Raw genomic sequence first — 19,351 nt, 5'->3', positions numbered from 1 at the left:
TAATATAGTATTTTTTCTTTTTTTTGGTACTCAATTGAAAATGTGTTAAAATCATTAATTAAAAATAAAAAAATATTTTTTAAAATACTAATTACAAATATTTAATAGTTATATTTAAATATTTAAAATATAGTTTATATATTCTAATTAAATTTTATAAATAATTAATATTTATTGCTTAAAAATATTTAAAATTTATATTTTATATATTAAAATATTAACAAGAAGTCATAATAATTTTTTTATATTCTTACTAAAATATAATAATATTAACTAATTTAAATATTATTTAAATATATATTTGTTATTTGATAATAACATGTCTAAAATGGACATTTTATTTCTCAAAAGTACTTTTTGACAACAATGCTAAACACTCAAATTTTAAACTAAAGTTTTCAAAAGCACTTCTCAAAAGCAATTTTCCACAACACTTCTCAAAACTACTTTTCAAAAACATAGCCAAACTAGCCCTTAATTGATGTTCTTTAACCACGTTAAAGGTGGGGAGATATATGTTTTTTAGTGATAAATATTAAAATTATACATAAATTTTGATTTAACATGTATTTTTATAAATAAATTTTGATTTTATTCAATTCTTATAAGTTATGTATATATTGTATATACATATAATTATATTTATCCAATATAACAATAATTTGATATACTTATTTCTTTAAACCTATATGATTGAATCAAAATTAATATTTCATTTACACATTTGACAATAACTAAATTTTCATGTGTATAATTGCACTAAAATAAAATTCATGTATCAAATTGCACATTGAATCAAAATTCATATATAATTTTGAAATTTGTCCTTTCTTTTTATTAGGGTAAAGAGTAGAGGTGCTCATGGGACGGGTCAAGCTTATGTATGATTTTTTTTTAATACATAATAGAGGGAAAGAACAATGACTACTACTGATCCTTGTGTAGGTGATCCCCACGTTGTTAGCATGTAACGTTGACTTAGCTTCTTTTGGAGGTTCATTGAAAAATGATATCCAAGCTCCTTTGTTTTTGCATTATTAAGCAATCCATCGGTTACGTCATTTGCCTCTCTATAAACATGCTCTAGACGAACAATTTATCCTCTCTGCAACATTTGATGTATTGCACGGATCACAACATTTGAAGAAGGCTCCAAATTCCTTTGACAGATAAGAGTAACAGTTGTCAAACTATATATCTCGAGAACTAGTTGTTGCCTTACTCAGATCCCCATAGTTCAGCATTCAGAACAGAAGTTGAGTCAATATTTCTTGCAAAGCCCGCCAACCATCTTCTTAAATGATCTCTAATAACTCATCCGCATGTAGCAATCTTACCTTTGATTGTCAAGCCACCATCAGTGTTTACCTTTAAGCAGCCTAGTGGCGGTGGTGTCTAACCTATTTTAATGTTATGTTCTCTTTTCTCCATAAGGGCAACTTGGACGTTAACGCGACATTCAATCCACAACCTTAGACTTTTTTTACATATGCTTTCACTTTTAATGAACTCTTTCTCATAGATCATTTTATTCTTACGGGTCTATAAAACCCAGCACACTGCTCCAAACCAGATGTCCCAATCATTTACATCCTTTGCAAGAAATATTTAGGGTCGGCAAGGTTCATGAAGACCGAATCTTTAATTGGTATAGAGATAAATTCTTCAAGCTTTTCATTCTTTACATATTGCGACCAAGTCATTGCAATAGTAAAACAAGTGTGCAAAACATGACTTATATCTTCAATCGTGTCTCCACAGATTGGGCAAGATGGGTCATTCGTCATGTGTCTTTTTCGTCTTTCTCGATTTGTCAACAAGCTCTCCTTACAAACAAGCCACAAGAAAACACAAACCTATTAAGTGCCATGATGAGTCCATGTCAGTTTCCATCTGTTATCCTCTATCAATATATGTTCTTCAGTTAAGAGCTCATATGCAAATTTTACTGAAAATTGTCTACCTCTATCCTAAATTCATCCCAAAAAATCCTCAACATCAGTTGGTGAATGAGGCTTTATCACAGTAATCAATCTTTTAATCTCTACAGATACCCAATAATCAATTCTATTCCAATCCTAATTCCCATACTAATTTGTCATTAACCTAATCGTCATGTAAGCATTCGGTCTTTGTTACACTGCATCAATCCTTTCCACTAATAGACCATAATTCTTGAATCCAATCATCTCTAAAAAAATTAATATTATGTCCATTGCCCATATTCCAAATAATACTCATGCATACATGGTCCCAAATAACGTGGATACCCTACCATAAATTTGAACAAGCACCTTTATTCAAAGTTATAGAAAGGAAACCTTCTTAACTGTATTCTGATCGCAAAACTCTCAGCTATAAATGGTCCTTCTTGTGCACCAAATTGAAAGCGACTTTCATAATGAAAGCTTTGTTTTGTTTCTCCATATTTTTTTGGCCCAACCCACCTTTTGTATTTGATTGACAGATGGAATCCCATTTGACTAATGACGCTGCTTTTTTCTCCATTGCATAACCCCAAACAAAGTTACGAATCAACTTTTCCATTTCAAGACATATTCCTTTAGGAATAGTAGTGGGCTGTATAACATACGAAGGAATAGTCACAAGAATAGATTTGGCCATTGTTATTCTCCTAGCTAGTGAAAGAGTTCGTGCCTTCCACCTTTCAAGTTTTATATGCATACGTTGAGCAAGAAAAAGGAATGATTCTCTCGTAACCGTTTGATGAAACAAGAGAACCCCAATACAGCACTCTAGATAATCCATTACCTTAACTTCTAATCTGACACTAATGTCCTCTCATAATCGACTTGCTACATTCTTAGAGAAATAAATCAAAGTTTTATTCTTGTTAATCTTCTGACCTAAAACACTACAGAATTTAAGTCAAACTCATTTGATAACCTCCATGTTCTCCAATGAAGCTTTTTCAAAAAGAATCAAATTATCAGTAAAAAATAAATAAGACAGCGGTGGGCCATCATTGGCCAATTTTATAGGCCACCATCTTCTATTATTTACTTCAAGAAATATAGCCTAGGCTAGCATTTCCATGCATAAAAATATATATGGAGATAGCGGATCGCTTTATCAAATTCCTTTAGACAGAGTAAAAGAATTTGTCATGGTGTCATTCTATAAAACTTGCAAAGAAGAGGAACATATGTGATGCATGATAAGTTGGCGTATCGACCCCAAGATTTCCAAATCCATGAGTGTGTCCTCAATAAAATCCCAATTGAGACAATCATACGCCTTCTCCATATCTATCTTGATGGCAAACCAATTTACCTTCCCTTTTTTTCATCCGTATAGAATTAATAATCTCTTGCGCTATCACTATATTATCGATGATGTTGCGGCCAGGAATAAAACTAGTCTGATTCAACGGTACCTACATTAGAAGAAAAGGTTTTAACTGATTGACGATGGTCTTGGAAATTATTTTATAGAAGATCATGCACAAGCTAATAGGACGAAAATATTGAATCGACTTTGGGCTCTCCATTTTTGGTATAAGAACGAGCAAAGTGTGATTAACCCAAGGATCAAAATGGTAATTCTTAAAACTATCATGAACGAAATTTCAAATATCATCACCAATCCAATCCTAAATTTTTTGGAAAATAAAGTTGGATAGCCATCAATATCCAATGCTTTTAAGGGTTGCATGTTAAAAACCATAGTTTTAATTTCATCATTCGTAATTTCTCACGCAAGAATATTGCGTTCATTAACATCAATGGGAGCAAACATACCTCTTATATCATAAGGGGCCGCCACAGTTGCTTCATTAAAAAAAATATTTTTTTGTAATATTCCACCACCATATGTTGCAGAATTTGTGAGTCTTCACACCATCCCCCATTTGATAGTTTAAGAGAAGTGATTATATTTCGCCTCCTCCTACTAGTAGCACTCATGTGAAAAACCGAGTATTATTATCACCATCAATGATCCATTTAGAACGTGACTTTTGAAACTAAATACTTTCCTTATAAGCAAGCACAACATCTAGTTCTCTCTTTAACTCTTTTTCCAAGTTGACCAAAAATTAGGAGTACCTTCTTTCTAATGCACGATAAATTCCTCCAACTCTAGCCATGATTTCTCTCTTATTTCTGCTTAGATGCCCAAAAATGTTGAAATTCCAATCATGAAGCTTTTCTTTGAAATTATCAAGATTCACCACTATATTAGCTCATTTCCTCCAATTGTACTTGAGAAATTCAACAAATTGTTCATGCTTCAACCATGCAGCGATGAAACGAAACAGATGATGTTTACTCAGATTTGTCAAAGCCACTGAGTTTAACAAAATAGGGCGATGGTCTGAACCAATACATTTTAGGTGAGTAAAATTAGTATTTGGGTTTTCATTAACCCATTGATCATTACCATGACAACGATCGAGTCTTTGGTGAAGATTACCTCGACGCTAGGTAAATTTTGGCCCTTTAAATCTGAGATCAACGACATTCGTGTTAAAGATAAAATCACTAAACATATTTTGGTTCCAGTTCTTCTTAGAAACACCACAGTCACGCTCCTCTACGGAACAAATAGCATTGAAGCCAGTTGGTATTTTAGAAATAATATAAAACACAGGAAATATGAAAGAAAGATATATTGGAAGCACACTATAACCTGTTGTATTGTTCATATTATATAGCAAAAAAATAACAAAAACATGCAAAACTTACTCTTAAAAAACATACCACAAACACTTAACTTACTCCTAAAATCATGTCACAAAAATTTAAATCCCTAAAGACTTGTCTACAAGCCTATTATTAAGCAAGTCTAAGGCACATCCTCAACACTCCTCCTTGCCTTAGTAATTGCAAAAGCCTAATTTATTTCTTAAAACTTTAAATCTAACTTTTGAAATAGCCTTGGTTAACATATCTGTAATTTGATCTTCAGTATTGCAAAAAACAAACTTGATTTCACCAATCTTCTGTTCTTTTTTCAGATGATATCCATCAATCTTGTTGTACTAGGTCCTAAAAGTTTGTTTAAGACGACATGAGGCCTTATTTAATATGTAGACTTTCTCTTCATGTCCATTGACTTGGAATGCCTCGAGTTGCTTTTCTCTCATTGTTTCAATCCGCTTGTCATCCTTCTCAGGTTCTTTAAACTCAACAGATCCAAATACAGCAATATTGCATCTTTCATAAATTTTAGATAAAAATCTTGTGTCATGAACTAGAACATCATCAATGTTGTCATCAAAGTACTGATGAGTCTCTAGCAATTGCTTCTTTTTTTACTTCTCTTCCATTAGATTTAGAGCAAACTTTTCGCTTTTATTTTTACTTTAAAAACATCTCTACCTTTTGAGTCTTTGATCAAGCACCATTTGTCTTCAAATATGATTTTAAATCCTTTTTCAATCAACTGTCCAACACTTAGAAGATTTCGGTCAATGTTTGGCACATATAGAACATTAGTTATGTTTTTCAAATCTGTCAAACTTTCAATAACCATTGTTCATTTTCCCTTAACTGGAATAAACTCACTATTTCTAATTTTTATTTTGGAAATGATATTTTTATCAAGTTCATTAAAAAGTGTTGGGTTATTGGTTATGTAATTTGTGTGGTCGTTATCAATCAACCAAGAATCATTGGAGAAACATGTCGCCAAATAAAAATTCATCTTCCTATTGCTCAATAAATGCTTTTACCTCTTCATGTTGCTTTTGCCTCTTCATGTTGTTGAGACCTACAAACCCGTTCTATTGCCCAATACTACCACATTTTCTGCATTTGATATTAGGCCTCCACCAACATTTTTTAGCAAGTGATTTGTCTTCTTACAATGTGGACATGGTGGATATGTCTCGTTGTTGTTATTATTGTTGGGCTCATCTTTAATCTTCTTGTTCTTGCCTCTTGAATTTTCAAACTGTGCTCGAAAAGCACCCTCTACTGATGCTTCTTGTCACATCTTTCTCCTTTGTTTTGAAGCCTGCAATGCATTCACTAATTCTGTCAATGATATACTTGACAAATCCTTAGATTCTTCTAATAAAGAAATTTTAGACTCATATTTTTTAGGCAAAGTGACAAGAATTTTTTACGCTATTCGATCATTGGAAAAATCCTTACACAACAATCTTACCTTGTTTACTATGCCTTCCAACTTGTTAGAATAATCTTTAATGGTTTCTGTCTCCTTCATTTTCATTATTTCAAACTCTCTGATTAGATTGAGCACTTGCATATTTTTTGTTCTTTCATTGCCCTGATATTATTTCTTGAGGTAGTCCCAAATTTATTTTGCCTATCCCAAATTCTTGATTCTTGTAAATATTTTGCTTGAAATAGCAAAGAAAATACATGTTTTAGCTTTAGACTTCCTTGTCTTCTTCTTTTTGTGAGTCTTCAGTTGATTCATCATTGGATTTACTGACAAAGACAGAACATCGTAGTCTTTTTCTACTGCTTCTTAAAGATCCATTGTATCAAGATTGACTATCATTCTAACAACCCAAGATTGATAGTTACCACCATAAAAAATTGGTAGAACAATATCAGAAAACGTTGTGTCAACTTTCATGTCTAAAGTTTATGTGTTTCTTTCAACTCACAGATCTTTTAAGATAAAAACTCTAATACCAATTGTTGGTATTTTAGCAATAATATAAAACACAGAAAATATGAAAGAAAGATATACTGGAAGCACACTATAATATATTGTATTGTTCATATTATATAGCAAAAACTTACTTTTAAAAAACATGCCACAAACACTTAACTTACTTCTAAAATCATGTAACAAAAATTTAAATCTCTAAAGACTTGATTTACAGACCTATTATTAAGCAAGTCTAAGGCACATCCTCAACAAATTCCCCACCAAGAATCCACGGAAGTGTTATATTCGAAACAAGATAGGAAAGGAAGTGCCAAAGTTTCTTCCTTTTAGAAGCTGACGGATTAGCCTAGACAGCAATAATAAGCCATTTTTTTATCAAAAACATTAATACAAGACAGATGAATATATTGAAAATTCACATCCAAAATCTCTGTGTATATCATATCCCTATAACACCTATATACCACTAGAAAAATCATATGCTTCGACACGAAAAGAGTATTTAAAATCAATTTTCTTAATAACCTTGTCAACATTATAGCCACTTATCCTAGTTTCCATGAGAATCATTATATTCGACTTATGAAAATTTAAAAAATCCTTCAAAATACGATTGAATTTTGGGTTAGCTGCACCTTGAACATTCTAGAAAAAAAAACTTTAACCATTTATGAAAGGTTAGAACAAAAGAGAAAGAGACTTACATCTCTATTACTCCCTCAAGAGCAATATCATCGCCACTTGTATCTGATTCTTCAAGTGGCTCATTATTATCATTCACATTCTTTATTTCATTAGTCATGGCTTTTATCTATTCTCTGACTTATGGGTCCTCATTCGTCTCATTGTCAGATGGTTTATAAACCTTATAATTCCTTTCTTTAACCCCACACTACATAGGATTAGCATGGGATTCATAAGGTGTAAAGAAATTTTGCATGTCATTTAACGTATTCTCCTTGAGGCTTTGTACGAGATAGAACCCGTAGCCCCCTTCTTCAATCGATACAGCTCGATGTATACCACTTTTTAAGCTTGTTTCTTTTTCTATCACTAGTTTAAAATGTTGGGCCCCACTAGACCCACTTCCATCATTCATTTTTTGTGTAAAACCCTTCTTGAAAACATTAAAATTCTTTCTCATAGTAAGAGATTCAACTTTTTTTCCTTTCCCCATAGCTTTAGTTCTATTAGGATCAACAATTATTCTTAGATCAGGAACTTGCCTTGTTATCACCTCTTGATTGCTCGACTTCATTACCTTTGCACATTAAATTATATGGTTTTCTTCCTTCTCTAAATCTGATATTGTCGGAAAATCTTGTACCTTAATTGTTACGATTTTCCAAAACATTCTTCTTTACTTTCTTGCCATACTTTCTTTAAAGGTTGTCTTCTCTTGCAAGAAGAAGCTTGCATCTATGGACCATACAAGGATTTCCCTTCCATTTCTTTCACAATTTGGTTATTGTTCTGTTCGTTGCCTCTTTTTGACCATTATTCTTCAAGTTAACATCATTCTTCTCTAGTGTTCCCTATTCTTTCGCCTTATTTGGACATGATTCGTGATTATGGCCATATGTACCACAATTATATCATATGGTAAGTAGGCCATCGTATTCAACAGCCTAAGAAACTCCATCAATTCTGACCCACAATCTCAGTGGTTTATCAATATCAATAACCACTACAATCCTAGCAAATCGCCCACGTTTCCCATCCATCATGTAACACCCTTAAAATATTTACACTATTGGTCCTTCAACTTTTTCATATTTACACTTTAACCCCTTAAATTTTAAGTATTTACTCTTATGCAACAAAACTTTTCTCTCTTTTACAATTTAGTCCTTTCTTGAATTAATATATCATAATATACTTCCCAATATTGACATAACTCAAAATTTCCCTTTTTGTCACTTTATTTTCTTATTTTACTATAGCAAGGATAATATTTTACTGTAAAAATTTTCGGGGTATTACATTTCTCTCCCCTTAAAATAAATTTCGTCCTCGAAATTTCCTTGTTTTCTTTTGATCATGAATTTCATTATTTCTATAATTCTATAGTTTCTTTCTACACATATTTACCTAGTTTATCATTTATATCCATTCTCTATCCTTTTATTTCACATTTTATTTTCAATTCAATATTTCACATTTGCCTCTCAGAGCTTTTACCAACATAAATAGAAGATAATATCATATGAATCTTATTATCAAGTGTTTTATCTCATATATTGGCTTGGAAAACCAAAAAAAGATAAATTAGTACCACTTGTGAATCAATTAGACTTGCGATAATTTCTGTCTATTAGCATATTTATCCAACATTTCCATATATTGATTATAGCATCCAAACATGAACAGTTGCATATACCTCTGAAAATATCAGTACATATAAAATACCTGTATAAAATCCCAAAAAAAAATTTACTGTAATATACCTATTTATAACAGCTATATTCAAATATTTTTTCAATTTATTTACCAATCTATTGACTAGTATAGTCATCAATAATTTCACATCATTCAGTTCACTCAAGAAACTAATTCGGAAAGAATTTTCAGTTAACCATTCTGTAAATACCATATTTGAACAAATCAATTTTCCTATAAATAACTTCTTTATTTAACAGTGGTACTGTATGCCCCAGCTAGTTTTCAAAAAAAAATTTGATGTCCCTATTCAGAACCCATCTTTACCTATTAACTCATTCTCAGTTCCGACTGTATTATCAATTGTTTAACCATTGAACTTTTCACTTTCCACTTCTGAACTTAATCAATATAAATCTCATGAATTTCATTGCATATAATTGTACTAGTAAAGGGGTATAGATCGTAAAGCCTCATAATTTAATTTTCATGTATTTACTCATATAACATTTATCATTCTCAAGTACTATAAAACATTTATCCGTACTTTTACGAGTTCTGCTTCATCATAACTAACATTTTTACTCAAAGATAATCCTTTACCTCGTAACAAAAATTGTTTACTTTTTACTTAGCAGAGGCCCAGTAGACTAGATAGAACACTTCGGATATACAGGACTTATACAGAGGTGCATTATTATGCACTATTAAACAGAGAACACTGAAGTGCTATATAGAGAGTACGAGTGTACTGAATGTGCTAATAATCAGAGAGCACTAACGTGCTAGTAATCAGAGAGCATGCTGAGGTCCCTTAATATCCTAGTAGTTCTAATCTTGTCTACTTGGGAAAATTATTTCATACACACATATCACCTTTACACCTTTCGCATAATACTTTTACATGCTTTACAATTTAATCCTTGTACCAATAATTCATATACTTATATCTTCTGTATCTTAAATACATGTAATATATTTCAAAATTTACTATTCATCCATAAGTCTCTAATAATCCTTATCATGTACTTCATTTATTACTTTTATATATTTTGTAATTTAGTCATCAGCACAATATTTCATGTAGTAATATAATTTGCTTTCAATAATACATATAACATAATATTCATCATCGACATGTATTATAAAACATTTATTCATACCTTTTTTTTGAACCGATTCATCAAATCAACTTTCTACTCATATACTTGAGTATCGCTTTTAGCATTATCGGAATTAGCTTGGTTGAAAAACATCTCTTTCTATAAGTAAAACAAATCTCATCAGAGTCGAGAGATATCACACTATCACATATTATACTAACATGTGTTTTTAGACTTCACATATACTACGTTTGGTTCGAGAACTGACTAAACCGTAGCTCTGATACCACTAAATGTAACACCCTTAAAATATTTACACTATTGGTCCTTCAACTTTTTTCATATTTATACTTTAACCCCTCAAATTTTGAGTATTTATTCTTGTGCAACAAAACTTTTCTCTCTTTTACAATTTAGTCCTTTCTTGAATTAATATATCATAATATACTTTCTAATAATGACATAACTCAAAATTTCCCTTTTTGTCACTTTATTTTCTTATTTTACTAGATCAAGGATAATATCTTACTATAAAAATTTTCGGGGTATTACACATCATATTATAATCTACTTTCACCACTGTGCCAAAAACCACTGTGATAGCCCTCAACATGCCTTTGGTATAATACCTATATAAGAGACATGGCAATCTAATTTATACAATGAGTTTTGTAGGATGTTTCTATTTGGTCTAGAAATCTCTGCTTCAAGGTTGCACCGTGATATAATGACCAAATATCATCCACGGTCCTTCTGTCAAAACTCTCTTGTAACCCTTGGCTGAATTTAGCTTCACAATGAAATAATCATTATCTAAATCAACCAATTTGAAATCTCCTTGAAGGTTCCACTGGCTTTTGAGTCTTCCTTCCAAAGTTCGATACCCAATAGGTTTACCAAACTGCTTAATAATAACCACGTTCACCATGCACTTATCAAAGAGGTCATGTACATGCTCAGAAAAAGTGATTTCCAGATAAAGCCCATATTAGAAAACATGAACATCGCTGTTTAAGACTTCAATATCATCACTACCCAAAGCATTGAACTCATCATCAGATGACAGCATCTGTTGCACATCATTCAAATGTAGATTAGACATTAGAGTATCCTTCCATGACATTCTAGTCTCTATGCTAGTCTCTTCCATCGGATCTACAATATCGTTTTGCTTATTTCTAACTTTCTTGTTGCTCTTTCTACCCCATGTGAGATAGAAGATCCCGGTCGTTCATTGCTCTAAGCCGAGAGAGAGACATCAATGTTCATTGCATTGCCAAATCCCCAAAAAGGCTTATGTATGATATTAACACACTTTATGCTTGCCCAAACTTGGCCCAACCGAAATAGGGGCCTAAAATTTTACCTAAGCCCATCTGTATTTGTAAATAGCTAATCTAAGCTCATTTTAGGTCCACCCATATTATTTTTAATTTAAAAAATATATATTTATATTATTTTTAATTTAATAATTAATACTTTTATATATAGTTATCTTAACCTTTTTAACGTTTATATTATAATAGTATATAATACTACTATAAATTTAATTGTTATGTGTTATAAATTACATAATATATAAAAGTAACATAATATAATATAAAACATTACTAACTTAAAAATGGGTTGAGTTGAGTCAGACTTGAGCTTTTAATTTTCAAGTCCCAGTCCAACCCATATCCTAAACGAACCTAATTTTTTTGTCCAAATCCTCCCAAATTTCACGCAGGCCTTCAAGCTTGGATGGGTATCCCAACCCATAAACAAGTATAGTAGTAAGTAAGGAATAGGAATGGTAAAAGTACCATGGAGGTCCTTGTATTAGGGGTTTTTCGATTGCATTCTTCTCCTTCTAATCAAAAAATGGTCAAATTAGTCCATGTATGTTTAAAAATTTCATTCATTTCTACTATTGAAAACTAGTTTATGTACGTCAGCATGAGGTGCACATGGCACACCACATGTCATTGCTAGTTATTCTGTCATAAATTCCAATTTTTAATTATACAAATTAATAAAATTGTTAACAAAAAGAACTAATTTGCTCATTGATCTAACATTCAAAGACTATTTTATCTATTTTCCGAGTAGAAAAGTAAATTACAATCTGACTTTTAGTATAAAAACATTCACAAAATAAAAGTTATTTTATCGACTAATAGAACATGAATAGATAATAATTGAAATTTAAATATAAATTTTTTTCACTATATTTGTGGTTGAGTTTACAAACGAGAAGAAATATATTATCAAAGTAAAATAATTAGAAACTTGATAGACAATAAGTTCGGACACAATTTCAAGACTCTTTATACGTATTATCTTTTTGTATATGCGCAAACAGGGTATGCAAGCTTTTATAGGGAGCAACATAATCACATGAAGATCCAAAGTGGATTGGAAACTCAACCCTACATTTAGTGATATCAAATTAACGATGACGGTTCAACCTTTAAATTAAGTCTTTCAATTATTCTCTTGAATGTAAGCATAAATGACATTTTATATTATAAAGAAGTGGGAAAGATCAAATATAAATATTTTTAGTTATTGTTTGAATCAAATGTTAAAATCTAAATGACATAATATCATTGTCGAATATGTCAAACTACAGACAAGGTCGTCAAATTTAACTGTACAAATGACTGAAAATCACCAAAGTCTTCTAAGCATTCGAAAATCTCACTAGATGGAATATTTTCAGAATTAATTTTTGGTGTTTAAAGACTTTATGCCTGGAGATACTTATAGTGGTCGTTTCCCATCAAAAACCACCAAAACATGTCCCACTACCACACATACAAAATAAAAGTGAAGCAGAATATGGGAATAGAAGCCAACATAAGGGTTATTCATACGAATCATAAAGCACGTCTAATATTGAAGACTCAAATCCAAATAAATTTTAAAGGGTGAACATCTCTGACCATTAAATTATTAGCGAAAGATGAATATAATAACCCTTATCCTCATGATGAGTGAATTTTAGTTGAATTTTTTTTTTAGTAAAAGGATTTATAAGTATAAGATATTGAGAAATTGTTGATTAAAAACACTAGTAAATTTAACTAAACACAATGTTAATTTTTCAAATAACCTTGATCGTATAATACAAATTTTTATCAATTTAACGTTTTCCAACAATGTTTAGTATTAAAAGGTTTTAATTATTATTAACAAACATGTAATCTGATTTAATTACTTTATATAATATTAATTTAATTATTTTAAATAAAATAATATATTTATCTCAAAATTAGTATATAATTCAATTGAAAGTAAAATCTAAATATTTAATATGTATTTGAATTCTAATATAAATTTATAATTTAATTTAACGGTACTTTAAAATAAAAATTAATTTTAAAATATTGATTTTATACTTGAAAAAAAGTAATGTATAACAAATAATAATAATAATAATAATTTCATAGATGCATTTTATCTTTTCAAGTAATTGCGACTTTTAAAAAAAAATCAAAAAATAATATATAATTTTCAAGAAAATTACTTTCACACTAAAAATAAAAATGATATTTGAAAGAATTTGTAAGAGGAGTTAACGACGTCAACTAAACATTGTCAACGGAATATAAATAAGCCTTCAAATTTGGCGTGAAAAAGGTCTGATTATTATGTTTAAAATCCGCCGCATCGCGCACATGGCCACCATCACTAACGTCCCTATCTGCTTCCATTTTTTAATTATATAAAAACAATTTTTCTTTTTTTCTTATTTCTTATTTCTTATTTTTAACTCTAAGATTTGCTAGTTTATTTTTTAAATAAAAATATCATTATTTGACCATTGTTATAATTATTTTGTTGCACAATTTTTCTAGGTGTTTAAGCTGGAGCCATCTATCTATTTACAAGTCAATTCTTTCAAACCATTTGGGATTTGGGGATTCTTTTTTATTTTATTCTTAACTTAAATAAAGCTTTTCACAGCAAAATCTTTTGGACTTTTGTTATGAGTAAGATACATTGTTTTCGATAATGAATTTCTCTTATTTTTCATATCACAATGATTCATATTTTGACATTTTTTTCAAACAATTTCTCTTAATATATATTATATTATGTTTTAGCGGGTGAAATTTGAAGTAATTTAATCTTTATTAATTTCGAAAGAGAATAGTTAAATACGAGTAATCACGATATTAATATTTTTCATCAATTGTAAATAATTTTTACTGGTATAATAATAAATTTAATTATCGATGTCTATATATTTTCTGCAAATGTTGATAGCTGCAGGCTAAATTTATTAAGATAGGCCAAATTAACTGAACATGTAAACTTTAAAAGCTAAATTTATTATTATATTAATAAAAAAATTTTAAAATCGACAAAATCATTAACGTTGTGATTAATTATATTTAATTGCTCACATTCGAAATTGATAATAATTAAATTGTTTTGACTTTTTATAGAACATCGATTTGCTTAATAATAAAATTGAAAGAGATGTCACCATGCAAATTATATGATTAGTTGATAACGAGAGATTGATTATGATTAATCTAGAGAAGTATAGTGAACTATCAATTGCCACAATACATGGTTATTTAACTTTGTTAATAACTTTTTAGTTTAATTTAAGATCTTTTTAGACGGCGTTTATCTTCGATACAGTGCATTTAGTTTTCTTTTTATCTTACGTTTTAATATCATTATAACATTTAATCTTATAGCCACCGTTTCGTCCATCCAGAAGAGCCTTAGAAAAGTAAAAAAGATATAGATGTAAAGCAAAAATTGATTGGTTATAATTGAAGATGTTTCACCCATGACACCTAATAACATCTTAGGAATAAATATATAATCAATCATTTAAACTTTTTTAGTTAAGAAAGAAGTTTATGCGATGGAAAGTTAATTGATTCCAGATATTGGACGTTGATAGTTTGAATGTAAAAACATTTTGCTACCTATTTTTGACTTTTATATACATGAAATCAGCTAGAAGATATATAGCACATTGATTCGGAAAGTTTCACATTTAGAAAAAGGATAATTATTAATTTGGAAATACCTGAACCACAATTAAAATTGCAAAATATTTTTTTTTGAAAAGGTATAATTACAATTATATTTATTGTTAAATTTCAAAGAAAATATATATTAAAATCACCATAAATAAAATTAATTATTACAAAGCATAAAATGAATATAACCTAAATTAGAATAATTTTGCGCATGATCCATATGTTTACGACTCTACCTGAATACTATGCATTAACATATTCGACACAATTTAAACTTCATACTCAAAGTGATAAAAAGTTATGTTCAAGTAGGAGTGAACAAAACTCGATTCTATTCGATTTTTTTTTAATTTCAAGTTAATCGATTTTTTCGAGTCAACTCAAATAAGTAATTCAAGTTTTGAGTTCCAATCGAGTTAAACTTGACAATTCGAATAACTCAAATAACATATTGGTGCACATATGTCATTGATCTCTATCAATTTTGAAAGTGAACAAATTGATAAATTGAAAAAAAATAAAATATTTTTTTAAAATTCAAAATATTTATAAAAATTCTAAAATTTATATTTTTGAAAAAAATTATAAAATTTTTAAAAATATTAAAAATCTAAAAAATATATAAAATAATTCTAAAATAATAATTTTTGAGACCTAAATAAGTAAATTAAGAATTCAACTTTTTCATACTAATGTAACTTTTTTTCTCTTATTTTGTTTTGAAAGAGTTTTCAAAAATATATGATTTTAAATTTTATGCGCTCTAAAATGAAATTAGTTATACTGTAACAAGATTTTAAATTGACTTGTTTAATTTTTTTTTAATTTAACTCAAACAATTTCATTTGATTTATCTAGATTCGAAAACAAATCGAGTTCAGATGATAAAATGAGACTTATCAACTCAATTAACTCAAAAAATTTTACTCAATTCGATCAAATGCTAATCCCTATGTTCAATTCTTCATTTATACCAATCCCAAGTTTTTTTTTGGTATCTAAATAAACAGACTTATCATCTTCTATCATTATCCATTATTGATTGACGGATATCCTTTTCCAGTAGGCCTCTCACAAAATGAAGTGGATCTTCATGAATAACCAAGCAGTTAACTCTGTCTCCATCTATTTTAGCTAATTGTGAGCAACTTTATTGTTATCCCTCCGAATGTATCAAAACTTAACTTGCCAATCATTGGAGTACCAATCATGTATCAATCTAATTTTGTCAATACTACTTATTACTGCTAGATCGTTCTGTAATACATCAATTAATAATGAGTTATCACTTTTTCAACTTCTACTTTTCTGAAGCCTTTATCCCAAGCTAATTTCAAACCTTCTAGAATAGCCTTAGCTTCGATATTAAAGATATCCAACATACCTGTTATCATTCTAAAGCCCACGAGCCAGCCTTCACTTGGTCCTCTCATCACCCTAGCTATTGTCGCCTTTAATCTGTTCATTGATACCAAGCCATCTACATTTATCTTCACCCAACTAGAAGTTGGTAATTGCCATCCTTTCGTTCTCATTGACTTGCACAAAAATTGTCCTATTACTCATTTTATTTGAGTGACTTTTTCCAAGCCATTGCCGAAGTGATAAGCTCACAACTATTACTATTAGAATTATTGAAGATAAAATTATTCCTGCTTTTCCAAATGAACCAACAGATAATCGAGAATAAAATAGCCCATTCACCCTCATGTAGCAAAAAATTACCTTCATCCTTGATGTTCCACAACAGCCATACCTCTAAAGCTGAATTTAAGAAGTCTCTCCAACCACGTTTAGAAACAATGGATTTCCAAATAGTTTTTGCAAACCTACAGTCCCTTATAGCATAGATTGCAAATTCCACTGCACTTCCACATAGATCACAATAAGGAATCTGATTCATACCACATCTCATTTGTTCCTCATTAGTCAAAAGTTTATCTCTATCAAATAACCATAAAAAAAACACGAACTCTTTGAAGTGCAGCCACTTTCAAAATTATCTTGTGTTCCTCGTTGAGATATGAATCATTGACAGCAAAAAGATATTTATAGGACTCCGAAAGCGAGAACTTTCCTGCTGGCATCCATTGTAACAGTCCGTTTTCAGTCAAATCAGAACAGTGGTTTCGGGACCACAAATCTGAGTTAGAAAGAAATTTTATTTTAATATTATTGCATAGTTTGCATCATGATAGGAAAGACGTATAAAAATTTCGATAAGAAAATTTTACCGATTTTATGTTTAATTAGAAAAAAAGGATCAAATTGCATAAAGTGCAAAAGTTGAATTCTAGTAGCTAGAAGGGTTAAATAGCTATGGAATTCAAAATTTGAGGTCCTTATATGCCAATTAGACCATTAAGGAGAAGTTAGTAGATATTTTTGATAATTTATCCATGGAAAATTAGAAAAAGAAAATGACTAAATTGGAAAATAGAAAAAATAAAGACGATAATTAAATTAAATAGAAAAATATTATCATTTTATATCATCTTCTTCCCCAAAAATTCTATGGAAACCCTAGGAAAGAGAAAATTATCAAGCAAGCTTAATTAGGTAAGTAATCAAGTCTCCTTTTTAGTAATTTTTATATTTTTAATATCAGAATAACCTAATCTAGTTATTTTGGGGATCAATTTGTAAAGATATTAAACTATTGAAAATTTTCATGGATGAATATGCTGAAAATTTAAAATTTATGGTAGAAAATGAAAGGTTGTTGATAGGTAAACAACTTTTGTAAAGTGAATTTTCATGAAATTGTGATTTAGTGAAAAAATTGTAAAGATGTAAATTTTATGGAAAATTTCTGATTTTTATGAAATATATGTGCTGAAAATGTTATATGTAAAAATCGATAGGTCTTGGAATAAGGATTAAATTGCATGAATTTTATTTTCCGAGCCTAAAGATGAAATTGTTATTAACGAAAAGTATAGGGGAAAAATGAAAATTTTGCCTAAATGTGAATTTGGTTGAATTGAATGTGAATTTTATTAAATTGGTGTTAAGTTTACTCATATAGATCTAGATAACTCAAATACAAAGTTAGATCGTGGAAAAGAAAAAGTATCGGATTAGTAGATTCCTGAATAAGAACAAATATTAAGGTAAGTTCGTGTAACTAAATTGTGTGTATTTATATGCATGAATTAAATGTTGTGTATGTGAATTGTATAAATGTCAAATATATAAAATTGGTTACATATCCGATAAAGCCCGATAAATATTAAATCCCATTTGAATAATGGAATTCGATGGATACAGGATTTCTCGAATTGGTTGTAGTCTTGCATTTGTTGCGGACACACCATAACTCCTACGAGCATCCTGTTATAAGCCCTCTCGAGCTTCCTGTTATATGGTTCCTACGAGCATCCTGATCGGTAGTGATCCTGCATGTGTTGCGAACTACCACAGCTCTTTGTGAGTGTCATATTATATGATTGGTTGTATCCTATATATGTTACGGACACAAATGCAGCTCTTTGTGAGCGTCCTGATATAGCTCGCTTGAACTTCCTGATATATGGCTATCCGGTGCTCCTATTACATGGCTCTTTGTGAGCATTCCTGATGGGCTCTTCGTGAGCTTCCTGGTTAAAAGTTATTTGTGAACTCCCTGTTTGTGGCTCTTATGAGCATTCCTGATTTAGCTCGGATAAGCTTTCTATTACATGCACATGAGCACCCTATTATATGGCTCGAGAGAGTGCTCCCTCTTTAAGTTTTCTTATGAACACTCCTAAATATGAATTGATAGATTATAGAATTGTACATTCCATGTGTACTATCTGATGTTTATCAATATTTCATAAAATTCAATGGGCAATATTTTAATATAATTAACAACTGTATCTGTCTGAAAATTTATGGAAAAGTTTATACAATGAGCTCATCTTTGTTTCTTAGAATCCATGTGAATTACATGACTAACTTGCTTGATTGAGGGTATGTGATTAGGCAAATGGTCAATTTGCTTTGGATACATGATATTTATATGCTTACTTTTAATGAATACAATTGGTCAGTTAAATTCCTGTTATACGAACTTACTAAGTATTACATGCTTACTAGGTTTTATTTCCTCTATTGTATAGTGCTCGAAAGCTCATAAAGGTTGGAGATTGGTCGAAGCATCATCACACTATCCTTCAACTAGTTTTGGTATAAAAAGTAAACTTCATTTTGAGTATAATGGCATGTATAGGTAAATTAGCCAATGTTGGCACACTAATGTTTTGGTTGTAACTAGCCATTGGAATG

This window comes from Gossypium hirsutum, chromosome A01 (assembly GCF_007990345.1).
Source record: "Gossypium hirsutum isolate 1008001.06 chromosome A01, Gossypium_hirsutum_v2.1, whole genome shotgun sequence".
NCBI lineage: Eukaryota > Viridiplantae > Streptophyta > Magnoliopsida > Malvales > Malvaceae > Gossypium > Gossypium hirsutum.
Note: the sequence above shows the minus strand (reverse complement) of the source record.